The sequence below is a fragment of the Rhinolophus ferrumequinum genome, chromosome X (assembly GCF_004115265.2).
Source record: "Rhinolophus ferrumequinum isolate MPI-CBG mRhiFer1 chromosome X, mRhiFer1_v1.p, whole genome shotgun sequence".
NCBI classification, from domain to species: Eukaryota; Metazoa; Chordata; class Mammalia; order Chiroptera; family Rhinolophidae; genus Rhinolophus; species Rhinolophus ferrumequinum.
This window is the reverse complement of record NC_046284.1, coordinates 18,741,221-18,764,727: the sequence shown is the minus strand read 5'-3', so window position 1 is coordinate 18,764,727 and position 23,507 is coordinate 18,741,221.

Here is a 23,507-nt window from a genome sequence, read left to right as displayed (position 1 = left end):
TAATGAGAACTTCCCAAACTTGTGGACAGAACTGGATCCTCGAATCCAAGAAGCAAATAGAACACCTAATTACCTCACTCCCAACATGCCTTCTCCAAGGCATATTGCATTGAAGGTGTCCAAAATCGACAAAGAAAGAATCCTCAAGGCAGCCAGGGAAAAGAAGACGGTAACCTACAAAGGAAAGCCCATTAGATTATCATCAGATTTTTCAGCAGAAACTCTACAAGCCAGGAATGAGTGGAACCAAATATTCAAACTATTGAAAGAGAGAAATTATGAGCCAAGAATAATGTATCCAGCAAAGATATCCTTTAGATATGAAGGAGGAATAAAGACCTTTCCAGACATACAGAAGCTGAGGGAATTTTCTAATATACGACCTGCACTACAAGAAATACTAAAGGAGGCTATTCGACACCACCATCAGCAGGGACAATTTGTGGCAACCAAAACATAAAAAGGGGTAGAGTAAAGGCCTGAACCGGAATTTGGGAATGGACAAAGTAAGCGTGCTAAAGAAAATGGAATACTCTAAATATCAAACTTTCTTTTACTTAAACTTAACGGTAACCACTCAAGAAAAATCCAGAAATCTAATACATACTGTAATAAAAGAAGAAAGAGAGGGAAACATCATAGAATACCACCATACAGGAATAATAGACGACAACAAAAAGGCAAAGAAACAATGTAGACACAGTCTTACCAGAAAACTAAAGATAGAATGACAGGAAATCCTCACATATCAATAATCACCTTAAATGTAAATGGGCTGAACTCACCAATAAAAAGGCACAGAGTAGCAGATTGGATAAAAAAACTAAACCCAACCATATGCTGTCTCCAAGAGACACATCTCAGCTACAAGGACAACCATAAACTCAAAGTGAAAGGGTGGAAATTGACATTCCAAGCAAATGGTACCATAGAAAATCAGGTGTAACCATAATGATATCAGATGAAACAGACTTCAGGGTGAAAAAGATAACAAGAGACAAAGATGGACATTTCATAATGGTAAAGGGGACTATACAACAAGAAGACATAACAGTCATCAATATTTATGCCCCCAATCAGGGAGCACTGAAATATACCAGGCAACTACTAACAGAACTAAAGGGAGAAATTGACCAAAACACAATTATACTAGGGGACCTAAATACATCACTGACAGCTATGGATAGATCATCCAAACAGAAAATAAATAACGAAATAGCAGCCCTAAATGACACATTAGACGAAACATAATTGATATATATATAGAGCACTTCATCCTAAAACATCAGACTATACATTCTTTTCTAGTGTACACGGAACATTCTCAAGGATAGACTATATATTGGGACATAAAATCAGCCTCAGCAAATTTAGGAAGCTTGAAATCATACCAAGCATATTCTCTGATCACAAGGCTTTGAAATTGTACATCAACTGCAAAAAGAAAGCCGGAAAAAACACAAATACATGGAGATTAGACAACATACTTGTAAAGAACGACTGGGTCAGAGAAGAAATTAGAGGAGAGATCAAAAGATACATAGAAACAAATGACAATGAAAATACATCCTACCAAAATATTTGGGATGCAGCAAAAGCAGTTTTAAGAGGGAAATTTATATCATTACAGGCCTATCTCAAGAAACAAGAAAAATCCCAAATAAATAACCTCATGTTACACCTTAAAGAACTAGAAAAAGAAGAACTAGTACAACCCAAGGTCAGCAGAAGAAAGGAAATAACAAAAATCAGAGCAGAACTAAATGAAATAGAGAACAAAAAGACAATAGAAAAGATTAATGTGACAATGAGCTGGTACTTTGAAAAGATTAACGAAATTGACAAACCGTTGGCTAGACTCACTAAAATAAAAAGAGAGAAGACACTAATTAACAAAATCAGAAATGAAAAAGGGGAAGTTATCACGGACACCACAGAAATACAAAGGATCATCCAAGAATACCATGAAGGACTATATGCCACCAAATTCAATAACCTAGAAGAAATGGACAAGTTCTTAGAAACATATAGCCTTCCAAGGCTGAACCATGAAGAACTGGAAAATCTAAACAGACCGATCACCAGTAATGAAATTGAATCAGTCATCCAAAACCTTCCCAAAAGCAAAAGTCCGGGACCAGATGGCTTCACTAGGGAATTCTACCAAACCTTGAAAGAGGATCTAATACCAATCCTGCTCAAACTCTTCCAAAAAATTGAAGAGACAGTACTCCCTAACTCATTTTATGAGGCCAAAATTACCTTGATACCAAAACCTGGTAAGAACAACACAAAAAAAGAAAACTACAGACCAATATCTCTGATGAATACAGATGCAAAAATCCTAAACAAAATTCTAGCAAATCAAATACAACAATGCCTTAAAAAGATCATTCAGCACGACCAACTGGGTTTCATTCCAGGGGCACAAGGATGGTTCAACATCCGCAAATCCATCAATGTGATACACCACATAAACAAAAAAGAGGACAAAAATCATATATTATATCAATTGATGCAGAAAAAGCATTTGACAAGATACAACATCCATTTATGATTGAAACACTTAATAAAATAGGTATAGAAAGAAAATACCTTAACATAATAAAGCCATATATGACAAGCCCTCAGCTTATCTCATAATTAATGGTGAAAAACTGAAGCCCTTTGCTCTACGTTCAGGAACACGACAGGGCTCTCCCCTATCACCACTGCTTTTCAACATAGAGTTGGAAGTCCTTGCCAGAGCAATCAGGTAACAGAAAGAAATAAAACGCATCCAAATTGGGAATGAAGAAGTTAAATTATCATTCTTTGCAGATGACATGATGCTATATATAGAAAACACTAAAGACTCCACCAGAGAGCTATTAGAAACAATCAACGAATACAGTAAAGTTGCTGGCTACAAAATCAATGTACAAAAGTCCATTGCATTCCTATATACTAACAATGAAATCTCAGAAAAAGAAATACAAAAAACAATTCCTTTTGCAATTCCAGCAAAAAGAATAAAATACCTAGGAATAAACTTAACCAAGGATGTGAAGGACCTATATGCTGAAAACTATAAGACATTTTTGAAAGAAATTGAAGAAGACACAAAGAAATGGAAAGACATTCCGTGCTCATGGATTAGAAGAATCAACATAGTTAAAATGGCCATATTACCCAAAGCAATATACAGAGTTAATGCAATCCCCATCAAAATCCCAATGGCATTTTTTAAAGAAATAGAACAAAAAATCATCAGATTTGTTTGGAATCACATAAGACCTCTCCAATAGCCAAAGCAATTTTAAGAAAAAAGAACACTACTGGAGGTTATCACACTCCCTGACTTTAGCTTGTACTACAGGGCTACAATAATCAAAACAGCATGGTATTGGCAGAAAAACAGACACATAGACCAATGGAATAGAACTAAGAACCCAGAAATAAAACCATATAAATATGGACAGATAATTTTTGACAAGGAAGCTAAAAACATACAATGGAGGAAAGACAGCCTCTTCAATAAATGGTGCTGGGAGAATTGGAAAGCCACGTGCAAAAGAATGAAACTGGACTGCTATCTGTCACCATGTACCAAAATTAATTCAAAATGGATCAAAGACTTAAGCATAAGACCTGACACAGTAAATTGCATAGAAGAAAACATAGGTACTAAACTTATGGACCTTGGGTTCAAAGAGCATTTTGTGAATTTGACTCCAAAGGCAATGGAAGTAAAAGCTAAAATAAACGAATGGGACTATGTGAAACTTAAAAGCTTCTGCACAGCAAAAGAAACCATCGACAAAATAAAGAGGCAACCAACTGAATGGGAGAAGATTTTTGCAAATAGTGCCTCCGATAAGGGGCTAATATCCAAAATATACAAGGAACTCATGAAACTCAACAACAAAAAACACAAACAACCCAATTTAAAAATGGGCAGAGTACCTGAAGAGACAATTCTCCAAAGAGGACATACAAATGGCAAATAGACATATGAAAATATGCTCAGCATCACTAATCATCAGAGAAATGCAAATAAAAACCACAATGAGATATCACCTCACCCCAATCAGAATGGCTATCATCAACAAGACAAATAGTAACAAGTGTTGGAGAGGCTGTGGAGAAAAAGGAACCTTCATACACTGTTGGTGGGAATGCAGACTGGTGCAGCTGCTGTGGAAGGCAGTGTGGATGTTCCTCAAAAAATTACGAATAGAATTACCACATGACCCAGCAATCCCTCTCCTGGGTATCTACCCAAAAAATCTGAAAACATTTATACATAAAGACACGTGTACTCCAATGTTCATTGCAGCTTTGTTTAAGGTGGCCAAGACTTGGAAACAACCAAAATGTCCTTCGATAGATGAATGGATAAAGAAGTTGTGGTATATATACACAATGGAATATTATTCAGCGGTAAGAAAAGATGATATAGGAACATTTGTGACACCATGAATGGATCTTGAGAATATAATGCTAAGCGAAACAAGTCAGACAGAAAAAGCAGAGAAGCATATGATTTCACTGATACGTGGTATATAAACTAAAAACAACAAAAGAACAAGACAAACAAATGAGAAACAAGAACTCATAGACACAGACAATAGTTTAGTGGTTACCAGAGGGAAAGTGGGGTGTGGGGTGCGAGATGAGTGTAAGGGGGATCAAATATATGGTGATGGAAGGAGAACTGACTCCGGGTGTTGAACACACAATGGGATTTATAGATGATGTAATGCAGAATTTTACACCTGAAATCTATGTAATTTTACTAACAATTGTCACCCCAATCAATTATAAAAAAAAAATGATTGGGGACTATCTTAGGCAATATTTGTAGCAATAAAGAGAAATACATTCAAAGTACCTTTAAAAAAGAGAGATATGAGTTGTACAGCATAGTGACTACTACAACCATCTGTAAGTTGGCTTTTCAGAAGCCGAGCAAATCCCTCTTGGAAAGGTTAGCAATGTACCCTTAATTAGAAAGCTTAACAGCTTGTTGTGATCCTCTTCTTACATGAATTTTCTGAGCATTTGGCACTGATCAATTTCTCTGGCTTCAAAACATCCCTTCACTTCTGCTTTAGTTAACTTTTCTCTTTCTAACAGCTCCTTCAAAGTTATCACTCTAGCTCCCTCATTCAACCATTCAATTATAGGTACTAACCCCTACTTCCACCCTAGTTCCCCTTCTCTTTCTTCTCCATGTTATTTTTCTTTCTGGATGATCTATATCGTCCATGTCAAAATGCTCTCTTCTGAGCTCCAGGTATATTTCCAACTAACCACTAGACATTCACAACATAAATGTCCTTCTGTTGCAAACTCAATCTGTCTGTATTAGTCAGCTTAGGCTTCCATAGCAGAATACCACAGACTGGTTTGCATAAGCAATAGAAATATATTTCCTTACAGTTCTGAAGACTGAGAGAGCAAGATTAAGGTGCCAGCAGAGTTGGTGTCTGGTGAGAGCTCTCTCCTTTTGTTGAAAACTGCCACCTTCTTGCTGTGTCTTCACATGGTCTCTTCTCAGCATGCATGGAGAGAGAGATCTCTGATGTCTCTTTGTCTTCTTATAAGGACACCAGTCCTATCAGAATAGGGCCCTAGCCATATGTCTTCATTTAACCTAATCACCTCCCTACAGGCACTATCTCCAAATATAGTCCTATTGGGGGTTAGGGTTTCAACATATAAACTTTGAGGGGGGATAAAATCCAGTCTGAAAAACTGTCCAAAATGAACTCTTTATCTTACTTTTCTGATCACTCTCCCTCAAAGTTACCCTTCCTCCTGTCTTCCCTCCTCCGTAAATCAAACTACTCAGTGGCTCAAGCCAGAAACTTGGGAGTCATCCTTGCCATATTCTTTTCCATCACGTCTGCTTCCAAACTGTCATATTTACCTATTGCTGTGTAACAAGTTATCCCAAAACTTATCATCTTAATATAATAAACACTTATTATCTCACTCAGTTCCTGTGAGTGAGGAATCCGGGAACAGCTTAGCTGGGTAGTTCTGGCTCAGAGTCTCTCATAAGGTTGCAGCCAAAATGTCAGCTGAGGATGTAGTCATCTGAAGGCTTGATTGGAGCTACAAGATCAGCATTCAAAATCGGTCACTTATGCAACTATTGGCAGGAGGCCTCAGTTCCTCTTTGGCTATTGGCAAAAGGTATTGATTCCTCAGTAGATGGGCTTCTCCATGGAGCTGCTTGAGTGACATCATGACATGACAGCTAGCTTTCTTCAGAATGAGTGATCCAAGAAAGAGCAAGGAGGAGACAACATGCTTTTTATTATCTAGCCTCAGAAGTTACACACCCTCACTTCCACCATATTCCATACAATAGAGACAAGTTACTGCATACAGCCCCATACTCAAAGAGAGGACAATTAATCTCCTCTTGAAAAGAAGAGTATCAGATAATTTGTGGACATATCTTAAAATATCACAAACATATCCTATATCCACCCAACTTCCACACATTCTTAGACTATTACATTGGCCTCCTAAATTGTCCTCTTGCTTTTAGTATTTCTAAGACCCAGCTATAATCATGTGAGCCCCAGTGGCTCCCACATTCCTTAACATGACATTTGAGGCTCTCCATAATTTTGATAAAACCTTTTTAAAATTTAACTTTAACTTAATTTTACCGTTATTACCTCCTGCTAAACAATCCATTAATACCTCCAAGCTTTTGATCATCTCTGATCTCTTTGCCTGGAATTTTCATGCTTGTTCCAAATTGTTTACCTTCCCTATATTCTCACCCTTTGCCATATAACTTTGCAGTTCCACTAGAGGCAGAATTACTTCTCCACCCTTCAGCTTTGGACACAAATATGTGACTTACGTTGGCCAACAGGATGTTAGCAGATGTAATGTAAGCAGGAGTTTGAATGGATTTAAGTATTTGGACTTACTGTCTTGAACTTCCACCATGGCCATGAGAAAAGCTTTGTTTGGATAGTTGCTGCGTTTTCAGCCAGGGCTCCCAAAGGAACACGCACTTGCACACAAACACACACACACACACACACACACACACACACACACACACACACACAAAATCCCTGTATATTAGAGCCAAGTGCCATGGAACTCAGCCTAGATCAGCTGATCTCCAAACAACCTACAGTTATATGGGTAGGTATAAATGATTGTTGTTTAAAGCTGCTTAGTTTTGGGGGTGATTTGTTACACAGCATGATTGTGGCAAAAGCTGACTAATCTGCTCTTATTCTCTACTTTATTTGCTTGCCAAAATTCCATTCATCCTCAAACTTCAGCTTAGATGACACCTCCTCTATGAAGCATTCCCCAGTCTTTAGAATAAAAATTAATTGCTCCTGCCTCTGAAATCTCATGTTTTATGTGCATTTTATTATAGTAACATTTTTTTTTTGCTTTGTACTTTCAACTTCCTAATGGATTTTTAAGCTTATTGAATGCAGAGGTTCTACATCAAACTGAAAAGTTTTTGCACAGCAAAGGAAATAAACAACAAAACAAAAAGACAGTCTACTGAATGGGAGCAGATATTTCTCCAATGATGCGTCTAATAAGGGATTAATATCCAAAATTTATAGAACTCATACAACACCAAAATAAACAAACAATCTAGTTAAAAAATGGGCTGAGGACCTGAATAGACATTTCTCCAAAGAGGCCAATAGATACATGAAAAGATGCTCAACATCACTGATCATCAGAGAAATGCTAATTAAAACCACATCACGATATCACCTCACATCTGTCAGAATGGCTATCATCAATACATCAAGAAACAAGTGTTGGCGAGGATGTGGAGAAAAGGGAACCCTCGTGCACTGTGGGTGGGATAGCAGCCATTATGGAAAACAGTTTATAGGTTCCTCAAAAAATTAAAAATAAAACTACCTTGTGACACTGCAATTCCACTTTTGGGTATTTATCTGAAGAAATCCAAGACACTAATTCAAAAAGATATATGAGGTCTGACAATTAAGTTGGTGAACTTGTTGCAATGATGTTGCTAACCTTTTTTGATATCAGAGAAATTATTCATTATGAATTTGTACTAACTGGACAAGCAGTTAACCAACTTTACTATTTGGAAGTGCTGAAAAGGCTGTGTGAAAAAGTTAGACGACAACCTGAACTTTTCACCAACAATTCATGGCTCTTGCATCACAATGCACCAGCTCACACGGCACTGTCTGTGCAGGAGTTTTTAGCCAGTAAACAAATAACTGTATTGGAACACCCTCCATATTCACTTGATCTGGCCCCCAATGCCTTCTTTCTTTACCCGAAGATAAAGGAAATATTGAAAGAAAGACATTTTGATGACATTCAGGACATCAAGGGTAATACGATGACATCTCTGATGGCCATTCCAGAAAAAGAGTTCCAAAATTGCTTTGAAGGATGGACTAGGCGCTGGCATCAGTGCATAGCTTCCTAAGGGGTGTACTTCAAAAGTGGCCATAGTGATATTCAGCAATGAGATATGTAGCACTTTTTCTAGGATGGGTTCAGGAATGTAATTGTCAGACCTCATATGCACCCCTATGTTCACTACAGCATTATTTACAATAGCCAAGATATGGAAGCAACCTAAGTGCCCATCAATAGACAATTGGATAAAAAAGATGTGGTATATTACTCAGGCATAAAAAAAAATGAAATCTTACCATTTGTGACAACATGGGTGGACCTGGAGGGTATTATGCTAAGGAAAATAAGTCAGACATAGAAACACAAATACCATATAATCTCGCATATACATGGAATCTAAAGAACAAACTAAACAGAAAAAAATGAAATAAAATGCACATTGAAATTAAAAAAAGAAAGCAAGGGTCATATTTTGTTTCTATGTGATCCTCTGAATATTGGGCACATAGTAGGCACCCAATACATGTTCAATGACTAAATGAATGAATACAAACAATAGATCATTTACTACTAGATTGGGGAATAAAAAACATAAACATTATAAGTTTTCAGAGAGTTGATCACAATGGACCAGGATGCTTTAGTGTTAGAAAGGTGTTTATTGTCTAGTAGCTTCTCAGTAAAGGTTTTGTTTTAGTCATGAGTCACTGGTTGCAAGGAACAGACACTCACCCCACCTAGTTCAAAAAAAAGGAGAGTGTTTGAAATTAAAGAACGTGGATTTTCACAGAACCCAAGGAATCACACAGTTTCTCTCCCATGTCATCTCTGATGTACTCCTCTCTCATTGCAGACCTGCTTTCTCAATTCACTCAACAGCTTGCACATGGAGCATCATGGTCGTCCTCAAATAGCTAAATAGCTCAGTTTTCTGGGGCCTCAATTCTTTATTCCCAGGAAGAGTATTAGATTGGTCCAGCTTGAATTAGATGGGTTCAATCAGCTGAGGGCAGGGTGATCGGGTCCACTTTGGCAGCTTAGGTTCATTTCTTCAGCAAGGACTATAGGTGGGAAACTGTGGGTAGGCAGGCACCTCAAATTTGCCTACTAAATGTCTACTGTATCAAACAATCAGGCACATGTCTTAGAGGAGGGACATTAATAGCTTTTTGTTTAATGGGTATACTCAGTAGCCTTGGAGTATAAAGTCATCAGAACTTGTATGGGCTGTAGAAGGAGAATCGCACTGGCCTGTGACTATCACTCTTGCATGATACTCACAGTAGACTGGCCTTTGTAAAGAGCTTAGCACAATGCCTAGCATATAATAAGCACTCAATGAATTTTAGCTTTTGATAATTGTAGATGTTGCAGAAAGTCTGCATTACTGAAGATCTGGATTTGTGGGCTCCTAGATATGAAGATCTTCCTACAGAGTCTTTAGGTCCTAAGAACTCAGGATGGAACAGAAGGCTGAAAGTAACATTGTGAAGTAACTGGCTTGTAGTTATCATTGTTTAAACAGCAAACTTTATTTTCCCAACTGTTTGTAAGAAAGCACATTTTCAGATGCTACTGGTTAAACATAGATGAAAAAGCCCAGGAATCAAGTATGTAAATGAGGTTTTGTACTATACATATTGCTTCTTAAAAGATATTTGGAGCAAAGGGTCCTTCCCTGTGGTAATCACAGTGATCTCACCTCTCAACTAGCTTATGGAAGCCAGAGGGATGAGAACGTAACTGCTCAGAAGTCATGCTGTTGAGTAACGAGGATGTTTAAAAGAAGGGGAAGTTCTGCGGAGATGAGAGCTTTTAGGTGATTATCTGAGGAAGGGTGACTCAACAAGGAACATGAAAACCTCTAACCCAAGCAAATCAAAAGTTGAGGGCTTTGAGAGCACTCTAAAGGCAAGAGGAATGTAGGTCTGGATAGAGGCGGAGCCTCTGCTATCTGAGAAAGGTACTCTGGGCCTAGAAATGACATTGTGTTGGGCTGGTACTCTAAACTCCATTAAAGCTGGCCTTGGGTCTGTCATGTTCACCAGTATATTCTGAGAGCCTAGCCACACAGTACTAGTACTTGCCACACATTACTGCTTTAAGACATTACTTGAGCTAGTTAACATTAATTCATTGGTTCATTTGTTTATTCATTTTACCATTCATTAATTCATTTGTTCATTCATTCAAGAATGCATGCCGATTTGATTCAGGATCAGTCCAAGAACGCATCCAGATTCCGGCAGGGATTTTGTCTTTGTCACTAGGTAGAGTTAACTATTATGCTTACAATGACCTAGACATAACTGAAATACATTATATCCCTCCAAAAGAAGTGGACCATAAGAACAGCTAAGAGACTCGTGGATTACTTGAAGCTAAGGATTACTTGAAGGTGCGCTAATTGGGCGAGCAGGGGAAGGAAGGAAGGGAACGGAGTGAAAACTCGCGGCCCATGGCGGCATCCCGGCCCCCGGCGGGGTCCCGGCTGGTGGCGGCGGCGAAAACGGCGGTGGCACCTGCAGTTCCAGGCACGCACAGGATCCCAGGGCAGAACGGAGAGCACAGAGACCAGGAGGTGGACTCTTTCCCTGCATCCCACAGCTGATCTCTCCCGCTGGGAGGGCGGCTAGTGGGCCCTAGGGCAGACAAAGAATACAGACTCCATACCTGGACCCCTCCCCCGCCCGGCTCTTCCAATCCTACCCCCCCGCCCTTCCAGAGACTTAAACTGGCCCCTGAACTGAGGAGTAGTGTCAGATTACAGAGGAGCCTTAGTGCTCAGGCTCTGGGAAGCCTGACAGGCAGCCCTGACCCAGGGAAGAGGCTGGGAAGAGTGTGATTTTGGCTGGGCTAGGAGAGAAGAGACTCCTCCACCCCCAGCCACCACCTTTTCTGGCCTGTGGGAAGAGTGTGACGCGCGGCTGGGCTGGGAGAGAGAAGACCCCTTCATCCCAACCCCACCCTTTCTGGCCTGCCTAGGGCGGGGCAAGTGCAACTGCAGAGACACTCCCAGGGATCAGCAGTAAGGCAGACAAAGCTCTGGGCTTTCAGCAGCTCAGAAATCTCCCGCCCACACCCCCCCATACACACACACACTGAAGAAGTGCCCTAAGACTCAGTAGTACTGGACACGGGGCTGGTGGTGCTACTCTCAGTGTGCATATGTGCAGGCAAGGGCAGAAACTGCACTGATTTTGTAAAAACTATCATCCAGACCCCTCAGGCCCACGCATTTAAATCTACAGTCCCAAAGTCACTCTGGGCACCAGGTGACCGGCTCTGCCTGCGCAATAAGCAGGGGGCTCTTTGGTACAGCAGACGACAGCCTGGACATTACTTCGTGGGCTTAAGCCAAGACTGGCACTGCTTTTTGTTTTGTTTTGTTTTGTTTTGCTTTGCTTTGTCTTTACATCTTTGATATCTTTGCCTGTGTCGAGTGGGGGTTATCAGGTGTTTTTACCTGTGAATGTATTTGATTTTTTTCTTTGTTGTTGTTGTTGCTGTTGTGCTTGGTGATTTGCTTTGTTCTGAAACTGCCCTACCAGGGCCCAGCTTAAGAGGCACAAGATTCAATATATCCAGAGGCCAACTCCAGACCAAACCAGAGTACTACCGGGTTTGACCTACAAGTCACACACCCAGAAGGAATTCTCTGCAGGCACTAGAGCCCATAGAGGCCAAACCACATTTAAGTGGTCAACCCTCATGCAGCAGAACGCCCTGCGGTGGGCAGAGCCAAGCCTCACAACGAGTCAGCCTAGGAGTTAACCCCACCTACTCACAAGCAAAAAGCAATTAAAGATCTTCTTGAACAGGACAATATACACAACACAAGAGTCACCTTTGGAGCACACGCAGAGGAGAAGAACGACGTAGTGCAAGTCAAATATAAAGGACACATACTACATAAGATAACCTAGCAAGAACTAAGAACTCTAGGGGATCTACCTAATACATCAAAACAAACACAGAGAGTCAGCCGGAATGGGGAAACAAAGATACACGTCCCAAATAAAAGAACAAAAGAAACCTCCACAACTGGAACCAAATGAAGCAGAGGTAACCAAACTTTCAGGGACAGAGTTCAGAACACTGGTGATAAGAATGTTTAAGGAGCTTAGAGAAGACATAAAGAAGGATGTAGAAATCATAACGAACAACCAGTTAGAACTAAAGAACAAAATTACCGAAATTAAGAACTCACTTGAAGGAATTACCAGCAGGTTAGATGAAGCAGAGGATCGAATCAGCAACTTAGAAGACAAGGTAGTGGAGATCACCCAAATGGAACAACAGAAAGAAAAAAGAATAAAAAACAATGAGGATGCCTTAAGACACCTCTGAGATAACATCAAGCGCAACAACATGCGCATCATAGGAATACCAGAAGGTGAAGAGAGGAAGCAAGGGATTGAGAACATATTTGAAGTAATAATGTCCGAAAACTTCCCCAACCTGATGAAGGAAACCAACATACAAGCCCAGGAAGTGCAGAGAGTTCCAACCAGGATAAACCCAAACAGGTCCACACCAAGACACATTATAGTTAAAATGGCAAAGCTTAAAGACAAAGAGAGAATCCTAAAAGCAGCAAGAGAAAGACAGAGGGTTACATACAAGGGAACTCCCATAAGACTATCAAATGATTTTACTACAGAAACATTGAAGGCCAGGAGGGAGTGGCAGGAGATACTCAAAGTGATGGAAAACAAAGGCCTACAACCTAGATTGCTTTATCCAGCAAGGCTATCATTTAAAGTTGATGGAGAGATAAAGAGCTTTCCAGAAAAAAATAAGCTAAAGGAATTTATTACCACCAAGCCAGCATTGCAAGAAATACTAAAAGGACTTCTGTAAATAGAAGAAAGATCAAAACAACCCAAATACAAATTTAAAAATGGGAATAACTATGTACCTATCAATAATCACTTTAAATGTAAAAGGATTAAATGCTCCAATCAAGAGACATAGGGTGGCTGACTGGATAAGAAAGCAAGACCCTTGTATATGCTGTATACAAGAGACTCACCTCAGAACAAAAGACACACACAGGCTGTAAGTGAAGGGTTGGAGTAAGATATTTCATGCAAATGGAAACGAGAAAAAAGCTGGAGTTGCAATACTTATATCTGACAAAATAGACTTTAAAATGAAGAACATACTAAAAGATAAAGATGGGCACTATATAATAATAAAGGGATCGATCTAACAAGAGGACATAACCCTAGTAAACATCTATGCACCCAACATAGGGGCACCTAAATATATAAAACAGGTACTGACTGACATAAAGACAGAGATCAACAGTAACACTATCATAGTAGGGGACTTCAACACACCTCTGACAACAAGGGACAGGTCTTCCAGACAGAAAATCAATATGGAAACAACAGCCTTAAATGATACATTGGACCACTTGGATTTAATCGATATTTTCAGAACATTTCACCCCAATGCTGCAAAATACACGTTTTTCTCAAGTGCAAATGGAAAATTTTCCAAGATAGACCATATGTTAGGCCACAAAACAAGTCTTGATAAATTTAGGAAAATTGAAATCATACCAATTGTCTTCTCTGATCACAATGCTATGAAATTAGAAATGAACTACAGGAAAAAAACTGGAAGACACACCAATTCATGGAGGCTGAATAACTTATTACTAAATAATGAATGAGTCAAGCAGGAGATCAAGGAAGAAATCAAAAGATATCTCGAGACAAACGAAAATGAAAACACGACGACCCAAAATCTATGGGATGCCGCGAAAGTAGTCCTAAGAGGGAAATTCATATCTTTGAAGGCCTACCTAAAGAAACAAGAAACATCACTAATCAACAGTTTATCGTCACACTTAAGGGATCTGGAAAAAGAACAGCAAAATAAGCCCTAAGGGAGCACAAGGAAGGAGATAATAAATATCAGAGCAGAAATAAATGAAATAGAAACCAGAAAAACAATACAAAAGATCAATGAATCCAAGAGTTGGTTCTTAGGGAAGATAAACAAAATTGACAAACCTTTAGCCAGACTCATTAAAAAAGAGAGAGAGGGGACCCAAATTAATAAAATCAGAAATGAAAGAGGAGAAGTGACAACGGACACCGCAGAAATACAAAAAGTTTTAAAAAGTTACTATGAGCAAATATATGCCAACAAATTTGACAATCTGGAAGAAATGGACAATTTTCTAGAGGCATACAATCTTCCAAGGCTAACTGAAGAAGAAACAGAAAACCTGAATAGACTGATTACCACCACGGAAATTGAATCAGTAATCAACAATCTCCCATCAAACAAAAGCCCTGGACCAGATGGCTTTACAGGTGAATTTTACAAAATGTTCAAAAAGGAATTATCACCTATTCTCCTCAAGCTCTTCCAAAAAATCCAGAAGGAGGGAAGACTCCCAAACACTTTTTACGAAGCCACTATCACCCTGATCCCAAAATCAGACAAAGACACCACAAAAAAAGAAAACTACAGGCCGATATCTCTAATGAACATAGATGCAAAAATCCTCAACAAAATATTAGCGAACAGAATTCAGCAATACATTAAAAAGATCATACTCTATGATCAAGTGGGATTCATCCCTGGTATGCAAGGGTGGTTCAACATCCGCAAATCAATTAATGTGATACACCACATTAACAAAATGAAAAATAAAAATCACATGATAATATCAATAGATGCAGAAAAAGCATTTGATAAAATCCAACAGCCATTTATGATAAAAACCCTTAAGAAAGTGGGAATAGAGGGATCATATCTCAACATAATAAAGGCCATATATGACAAACCCACAGCTAACATCATACTCAATGAGGAAAAGCTAAAACCATTCCCCCTAAGATCAGGAACAAGGCAAGGTTGCCCACTATGTCCGCTTCTATTCAACATAGTGCTGGAAGTTCTAGCCACAGCAATCAGACAAGAAAAAGAAATAAAAGGCATCCAAATTGGTAAGGAGGAAGTAAAATTATCATTATATGCAGATGATATGATACTATATATAGAGAACCCTAAAGACTCCACCAAGAAGCTATTAGAGCTGATAGATGAATTTAGTAAAGTAGCAGGATACAAAATTAATATTCAGAAATCAGTTTCATTTGTATATACCAATAATAAAACATCTGACGGAGAAATTAAAAAAAATCCCATTTACAATCGCTCCAAAGACTATAAAATACCTTGGAATAAATTGAACCAAAGAAGTAAAAGATCTGTACTCAGAAAATTATAAGACACTGAAGAAAGGAATGAAGGAAGATATAAATAGATGGAAACACATATCATGTTCTTGGATAGGAAGAATTAATATAGTTAAGATGTCCATACTGCCTAAGGCAATATACATGTTCAACGCAATTCCTATCAAACTACCAACGACGTTTTTCACAAAAATAGAACATATAATCCTAAAATTTAGATGGGACCATAAAAGACCCCGTATAGCCTCAGCAATCTTGAGAAATAAGAATAAAGTGGGAGGTATAACAATACCTGACTTCAAATTATACTACAAGGCTACAGTAATCAAAACAGCATGGTACTGGCATGAAAACAGATACATAGATCAATGGAAAAGAATAGAGGGTCCAGAAATAAATCCATGCCTATATGGCCATTTAATCTACGACAATGAAAGCAAGAATGTACGATGGGGTAAAGACAGTCTATTCAATAAATGGTGCTGGGAAACCTGGACAGACACATGCAAAAAAATGAAGCTGGACCACCTCCTTACACCATATACAAAAATAAATTCAAAATGACTTAAAGACTTAAATGTAAGATCTGAAACCATAAAATACCTAGAAGAAAATATAGGAAGAAACTTCACAGACATTGCCCGGAGTAAGATTTTTACTGATATATCCCCTCGCGTGAGGGAAGAAAGAGAAAAAATAAACATGTGGGATTATATCAAACTAAAAACTTTTTTCACAGCAAAGGAAACCATCAATAAAACAAAAAGGGATCCTACTGAATGGGAAAAGATATTTGCCAATGATATATCTGATAAGGGATTAATATCACAAATCTATGAAAAACTCACTCAACTCAACTCCAAAAAAACAAACGACCCAATTAAAAAATGGGCAGAGGACTTGAAGAGACATTTTTCTAAAAAGGACATACAGATGGCAAACAGACAAATGAAGAAATGCTCAACCTCACTAACCATCAGAGAAATGCAAATAAAAACCACAATGAGATACCACCTCACCCCAGTCAAAATGGCTATCATCAATAAATCAACAAACAACAAGTGCTGGCGCGGATGTGGAAAAAAGGGAACACTTGTGCACTGTTGATGGGATTGCAGATTGGTGCAGCCACTGTGGAAAACAGTATGGAGGTATCTCAAAAATCTGAAAATGGAACTACCCTATGATCCAGTAATTCCACTCCTAGGTATCTATCCAGAGAAATCCAAAACTCCAATTCAAAAATCTTTATGCACTCCTATGTTTATTGCAGCACTATACACAATAGCTAAGACATGGAAACAACCGAAATGCCCATCGGTAGATGACTGGATTAAGAAACTGTGGTACATTTATACAATGGAGTATTACGCAGCCATAAAGAAGAAAGAAATCTTACCATTTGCAACAACATGGATGGACCTAGAGAACATTATGTTAAATGAAATAAGTCAGACAGAGAAAGATAAGTACCATATGATCTCACTTATATGCGGAATCTAAAGGAAAGAATAAGTGAATGAACTAATCAGAAACAGTTTTGGAGACAAAGAGGAAAAACTGAGGGTTGCTAGATGGGCGGGAGGGGGGTTGGGGGTAAGGGGGAAGGTGAGGGGATTATAAAACAATCAGTAACCACAAGATGGCCATGGGGTTTTGAAAATTAATCTGGGGAACGTAATTTAGTGGTTATCAGAAGGTAAGGAGGTTGGGGGGTGGGAGATGAGGGTAAGGGGGATCAAATATATCGTGATGGAAGGAGAACTGACTCCGGGTGGTGAACACACAATGGGATTTATAGATGATGTGATACAGAATTGTACACCTGAAATCTATGTAATTTTACTAACAATTGTCACCCCAATAAATTTAAAACAAAAACAAAAACAAAAACAAAAACAAACAAAAAACAAAAATTATACCAGAAATATTTTCTGACTCAGATTTAGAATCACAGTTTGTTTATGGTTAACCATTTTTTTCTGTGAATACATCTGTATTTTCTAAGTGTTCTACAATGAAAACAGTTGGCCTTCCTAACCAGAGACTAAAAAAAAAAAAAAAAAAATAATGCATGCCTTAAACAGATTTTTTCTTTTTTTTTTTAATTAAAGTTTTTGTTTCTCATTTGTTTGTCTTGTTCTTTTGTTGTTTTTGGTTCATATACCACATGTCAGTGAAATCATACGGTTCTCTGCTTTTTCTGACTTATTTCGCTTAGCATTATATTCTCAAGATCTGTCCATGTTGTCACAAATGGTCCTATTTCATCTTTTCTTACCGCCAAATACTATTCCATTGTGTATATATACCACAACTTCTTTATCCATTCATCTATGGAAGGACATTTTGGTTGTTTCCTTGTCTTGGCCACCGTTAATAAAGCTGCAATGAACATTGGAGCACACGTGTCTTTATGGATAAATGCTTTCAGATTTTTTGGGTAAATACCTACGAATGGGATTGCTGGGTCATATGGTAATGCTATTTTTAATTTTTTGAGGAACCTCCACACTGCCTTCCATAGCAGCTGCACCAGTCTGCATTCCCACCAACAGTGTATGAAGGTTCCATTTTCTCCACAGCCTCTCCAACACTTGTTACTATTAAACAGGTTTTTTCAACCTCAGCACCACTGATATTTTGAGCCAGATAATTCTTTGTTGTGGAGGGCTGTCCTGTGAATTATAGGAAGTTTAGAGGATCCCTGGCATCTACCCACTGGATGCCAGTAGCAGACCTCTCCAAGCTGTGACAACCAAACATGTCTCCAGGTATTACCAAATGTCCCCTGGGCCAGAGAAGGCGGGCAGGGGCAGGGGGTGAGTGGGAGGGGCAAAGTCATCCCTTGTTAAGAACCACTTCTACCAGAATCCAAGTTGTTTCACTGAGATTCCCTAAAGATGGTGGTTTCAATCTGAAATCAAGAGGTGAGTCTGATATTCAGCTTTTCCATGGACAGAGGGAGCTGAGAAAAATAACTGAATCTTGAACTGGGAGTGTACAGTGTGTAACTGAGGGGAAATTGGCAAGAAAGAGCTCAAAGCAAGGATGTTAAAACTTTTTTGCCCTGGGCCCTTCTAAGATAATTTTGAAAAAAGAAGCATCCCTCATGCATATTTTATTTTTATTTATTTAATTTTTAGGCTGTCAGGGTATGATGCACAATGTTTGTTTTTAAAACATTTTCTCCCAGCTTTATTGTGATGTTATTGACATATAACCTATATAAGTTTAAGGTGTACGATATAATATAATATATGTATATATTGCAAAATGGTCGTCACAATGTTGGTTAATACCTCTATCCCTTCACATATTTTTTTCTGGTGATAATATTTAAGATCTACTCTTTTAACAACTTTTCAATTGTGTAATACAATATTGTTAATTGTAGTCAGTATGTTGTACATTAGATTCCCAGAACGTTTATCTTATAGGTAGAAGTTTGTATTTTTTGACCAACATATCACCATCCCCACCCCCACAACCACCATTCTTTTGTTTGAGTTCAGCTCTTTTAAATTCCACATATAAGTGAGAACATACAGTATCTGTTTTTCTTTGTCTGATTTCTTTCACTTAGCATAATGTCTTCAAGGTTCATCCATGTTGTAGTATATGAACTTCTTTCCTTTTTTAAGGCTGAATAATATTCCATTTTATGTATATACCACATTTTGTTTATTCAATCATACATTGTTGGACACTTGAGTTGCCCCTACCTTTTAGCTATTGTAAATAATGCTGCTCCTACCTTTTGGCAACTGTGACCAATAATAATGGGTTGCTTCCATCTTTTGACTATTGTAAATAATGGGTATACAAATATCTGTTTGAGTCCTGCTTTCAGGTCTTTTGGACTTATACTCAGAAGTGGAATTGTTGGATTGTATTGTAATTCTATTTTTAATTTTTTTAAAGATTTTATTGGGCAAGGGGAACAGGACTTTATTGGGGAACAATGTGTACTTCCAGGCCTTTTTTCCAAGTCAAGTTGTTGTCCTTTCAATCTTAGTTGTGGAGGATACCGTTCAGCTTCAAGTTGTTGTCCTTTCAGTCTTAGTTGTGGAAGGTGCAGCTCAGCTCCAGGTCCAGTTGCCATTTCTAGTTGCAGGGGGCACAGCCCACCATCCCTTGCAGGACTCGAGGAATTGAACTGGCAACCTTGTGGTTGACAGCCCGTGCTCCAACCAACTGAGCCATCCGGGAGCTCAGCGGCAGCTTAGCTCAAGGTGCCGTGTTCAATCTTAGTTGCAGGGGGCAGAGCCCACCATCCCTTGCGGGACTCAAGTAGTTGAACTGGCAACCTTGTGGTTGAGAGCCCACTGGCCCATGTGGGAATCGAAACGGCAGCCTTCGGAGTTAGGAGCATGGAGCTCTAACCGCCTGAGCCACCGGGCTGGCCCAATTTTTAATTTTTTGAGGAACTGTCATACTGTCTTCCACAGTAGCTGCGCCATTCTACATTCCCACAAGCAATGCACAAGAGTTCCGTTGTACACAGGAGTACATAAAAATATTTTAATGATCAATCAGCTGATAATGCAACTAAGCTCTCCTTCAATTTTGTTGAACGCAAAGAATTGGATACCACCTACTTGCAAAGAGATTGGTTACCCTGTCTTGATTAGAGTCATCCACTTTTTTAACACTAGCACAGTATTTCAAATTGCCTCTTTGTTTGTTTTCCCAGAGGTGCTTACATTCCCAAGGCAATGCGCCATAGCGAGAGTTAGGATGGGTGAAAGTTAGCCTTTCTTTAGTAAAGTGCAAGAAGATGGGTGGTAAAAGGAGAGGTAGAAAAGTAAAACTGGCTTGCTGCCCTCACCATGGACACTTTTCCAAGCAGATAAATTTTAGGGAAAAAGTTCATATTGAAATTGAGGATATTGAACTTGGTTCTTTTAAAGCTTTATAGAAAGTCTTCATGTACTCCCAGGAGAATACAGACCCCAGTTTGAAGATCAATCTGGTCTCTTTAAAGAAAGGGCAAGTCGAACTTGTCCTAACTTAATGCTTATTAAAATGCAATGTGCACAAGAATCACTTAGGTGGGGAGGGGGGCTTGTTAAGAGACAGATTGTTTGGCCCCACCAGTAGAGTGTCCAGTTCAATAGGTCTAGTGTAGGGCCCAAGAATTTGCATCACTCATAAGCTCCTACGTGATGATGGTACTGGTCCAAGCAGCACACTGAGAGCCACTGCTCTAAGGTAAACCAAGTGAATCACAGAGTTCATGCACATACCTCTATAGCTGACTGACTTTTGCCTAGAGATTCTCCCACATTGTAGCAAATGAGTTTATGCACCGTAATTGATGGCTGCACTGTTTGGACACTGTAGGGGAGAAATTCAGCCTATACTATTACTTGTAGCATTGTCTTATACTCTCATCCACCATTGAAAGGCCTTTCTGAGGAGGAATTAGATCTTACTTCTCTAGTATCCATTGTAGATGCCCGATGACTATTTGTAAAACTGAATACTACTATTGTCTTCCCATGAAAAGATGTAACTGATACATTTATTAATATTACCAATAGAAAAATGTAGAGATCATTACTTAGGGTCACAGCATGTATTGCTTATCCTTTGGTGACAAATTGAGACATAATCAAGGAGAACATAAAAGGAAATAATGAGCTGTAAGATGTCATCTAAACCTAATATTAACCTTTAAGCAATAGCACTGTATTAACTGAATTTGCCCTCTTCTTCTGTAACCCTGAGGTAAATGGGCATACATATGTAATGGGGATATTATAAAAAGATTTTAAATTTATTGATGATATGGATGGTATGGATGTACAAGGGTAAAGAAGACATAAAGGAATTAAGCACATGCCTTACCATCAGTAAGCTCCTACTCTACTAGAAAAGAGAAAATTTGAACAGAAATACCTAGGTAAAATGCCATAAAATTGAGAAGTAAAGGATTATGGGATTTCACAGTACATAAGCATTACCTTGAAGTCAGATTTTGGAGAAGGTGGAATACTCAGGGAAACTTCTGTGTAGACAATGTCATTTGAACCAGGCCATGGAGGACAGGTAGGAGCTGACTTTGGAGAACTGGAGTAAAAAGTGGAGACAAAATTTCAGACTGAGGGAACAAAGAACAAGAAAAAGCCTCCGAGGCAGGAAATCATAAGAGCGAGATGAGGAGCAGGTTAGAGATTCACATGACTGGAAGAAAAGTGCATGACATGAGTAGGGATCAAGGACAAGAGCAGATCATGACAGGCTTGAATGACAGACAAGCTAAGGAATTTGACTTTATTCTGTGATCAGTGGGTAAAAATTGACGGTGTTTGAGCAAGGAGTGGAATAATCAGAGATGTGTTTTAGGAAGATTCATTTGAAAGGAATGTGTAGGATAGATGAGAAGGGATAAAGCCCAGAGTCAGGGAGACCAATTAGAGTAGTCTATGGGGACAGAGGAGAGGACAGATGATACAAGGTTAGAATAGACAAAATTTAGTGATTAAGTGGATGTGATAGGTGGAGGAAAAAGAAGAATCAAATATAACATTGATTAGGTATATCACATTTAACATTTACCCACTGAGTGGGTAAATGGCAATATCAGAAATAGGGAATAGTGAAGGAGCAAGGTGTGGTGAAGTTGGAGGAAAGATATGCTGATTCTGAGATCCCAACACACCATTTTGGATGTTTCGCAAGCAGTTAGACAGAAATGAAGCTCAGGAGAGACACAAAGTTGCAGATGAAGATTTCAGACTTATTTTTATAGAAATGATAACCGAAGAGGTATTATTAGATCGGGGAAATAGGATGGGATTGCCATGGCAAAAACAGTAGAAAGGGAAGATGTAGGCATGAGCATCAAGGACTGACATTTGAGAGACTCTTTGTACGTATTCAGTCAGTCTGCACATTTTTGCTAGTGTGCCTACTTTGAGTAAGTCCACATACTTAGTGGGCAGGAAGACGAAAAAGAACAGAGATGGAAACAAGAAAGGAGTGATAGAGAGGTGGGAAAATAAAGTGTTGTGTAGTCGCAGTGAAGAGAGCATTTCAAGCTGGGGATCTGGCATAGATAAGAGGTTCCAGAAAGGTCAGAAAAGATGAAACATATAAAAAGTTCATGGGATTTGGCAATGAAGTCTCAAGTGATCTCCAGGTGGTAGACAGACTTCTAAGATGACTCCCAATGATCCTGGCCTCCAGCTATTTCATGCCCTTGTGTAACTCCTTCTCTTTTAATGTGGGCTGGACCTAGTCAGTTGCTTCTAATAAATGGCATACCCTCTAATGAATAGAATATAGCAAAAGTGATGCGATATTACTCCTAAGATTAAGTTTAAAAAGACTGACTTCCATCTTACTGACATTCTTTCTCTCTTGCCCTCTCACTTGTTCACTCTGATAAATCCAACTGCCATATTATGAGCTGCCCTGAGGAGAAGCCCATGTGTTAAGGAACTGGGGGTGGCTTCTGGCCAATAACCAGCAAGAAACTGAGGCCTTCAATCCAGCCGACCATGAAATATTGAATCCTGCCAACAACAACATGACTGCCCTTGGAAACAAATCTTTCCCCAGTCAAGCTTTGAGAGAAGTGCAGCCCCAGTTGACATCTTAATTGTAGCCTGTAAAAGACCCTAAGCCAGAGGCTTCAGTTATGTTATGCCTGATTCCAGACCCACAGACACTGAGATAATAAATGTATGTTGTCTGAAGTCACTAAATTTTGGGGCAATTCATTATGCAGCTATAGATAACTAACACATGGTACTTTGAGTAGAGTGGTGAGGGCAGGAACCAAATCACAAAGAATTAAGGAAATGCAGGCAGGAAATATATACAACTCTTCTAAGAAGTGTGATGGTGTAGGGAATGATGAAAGCAATATTTCCTACCCCA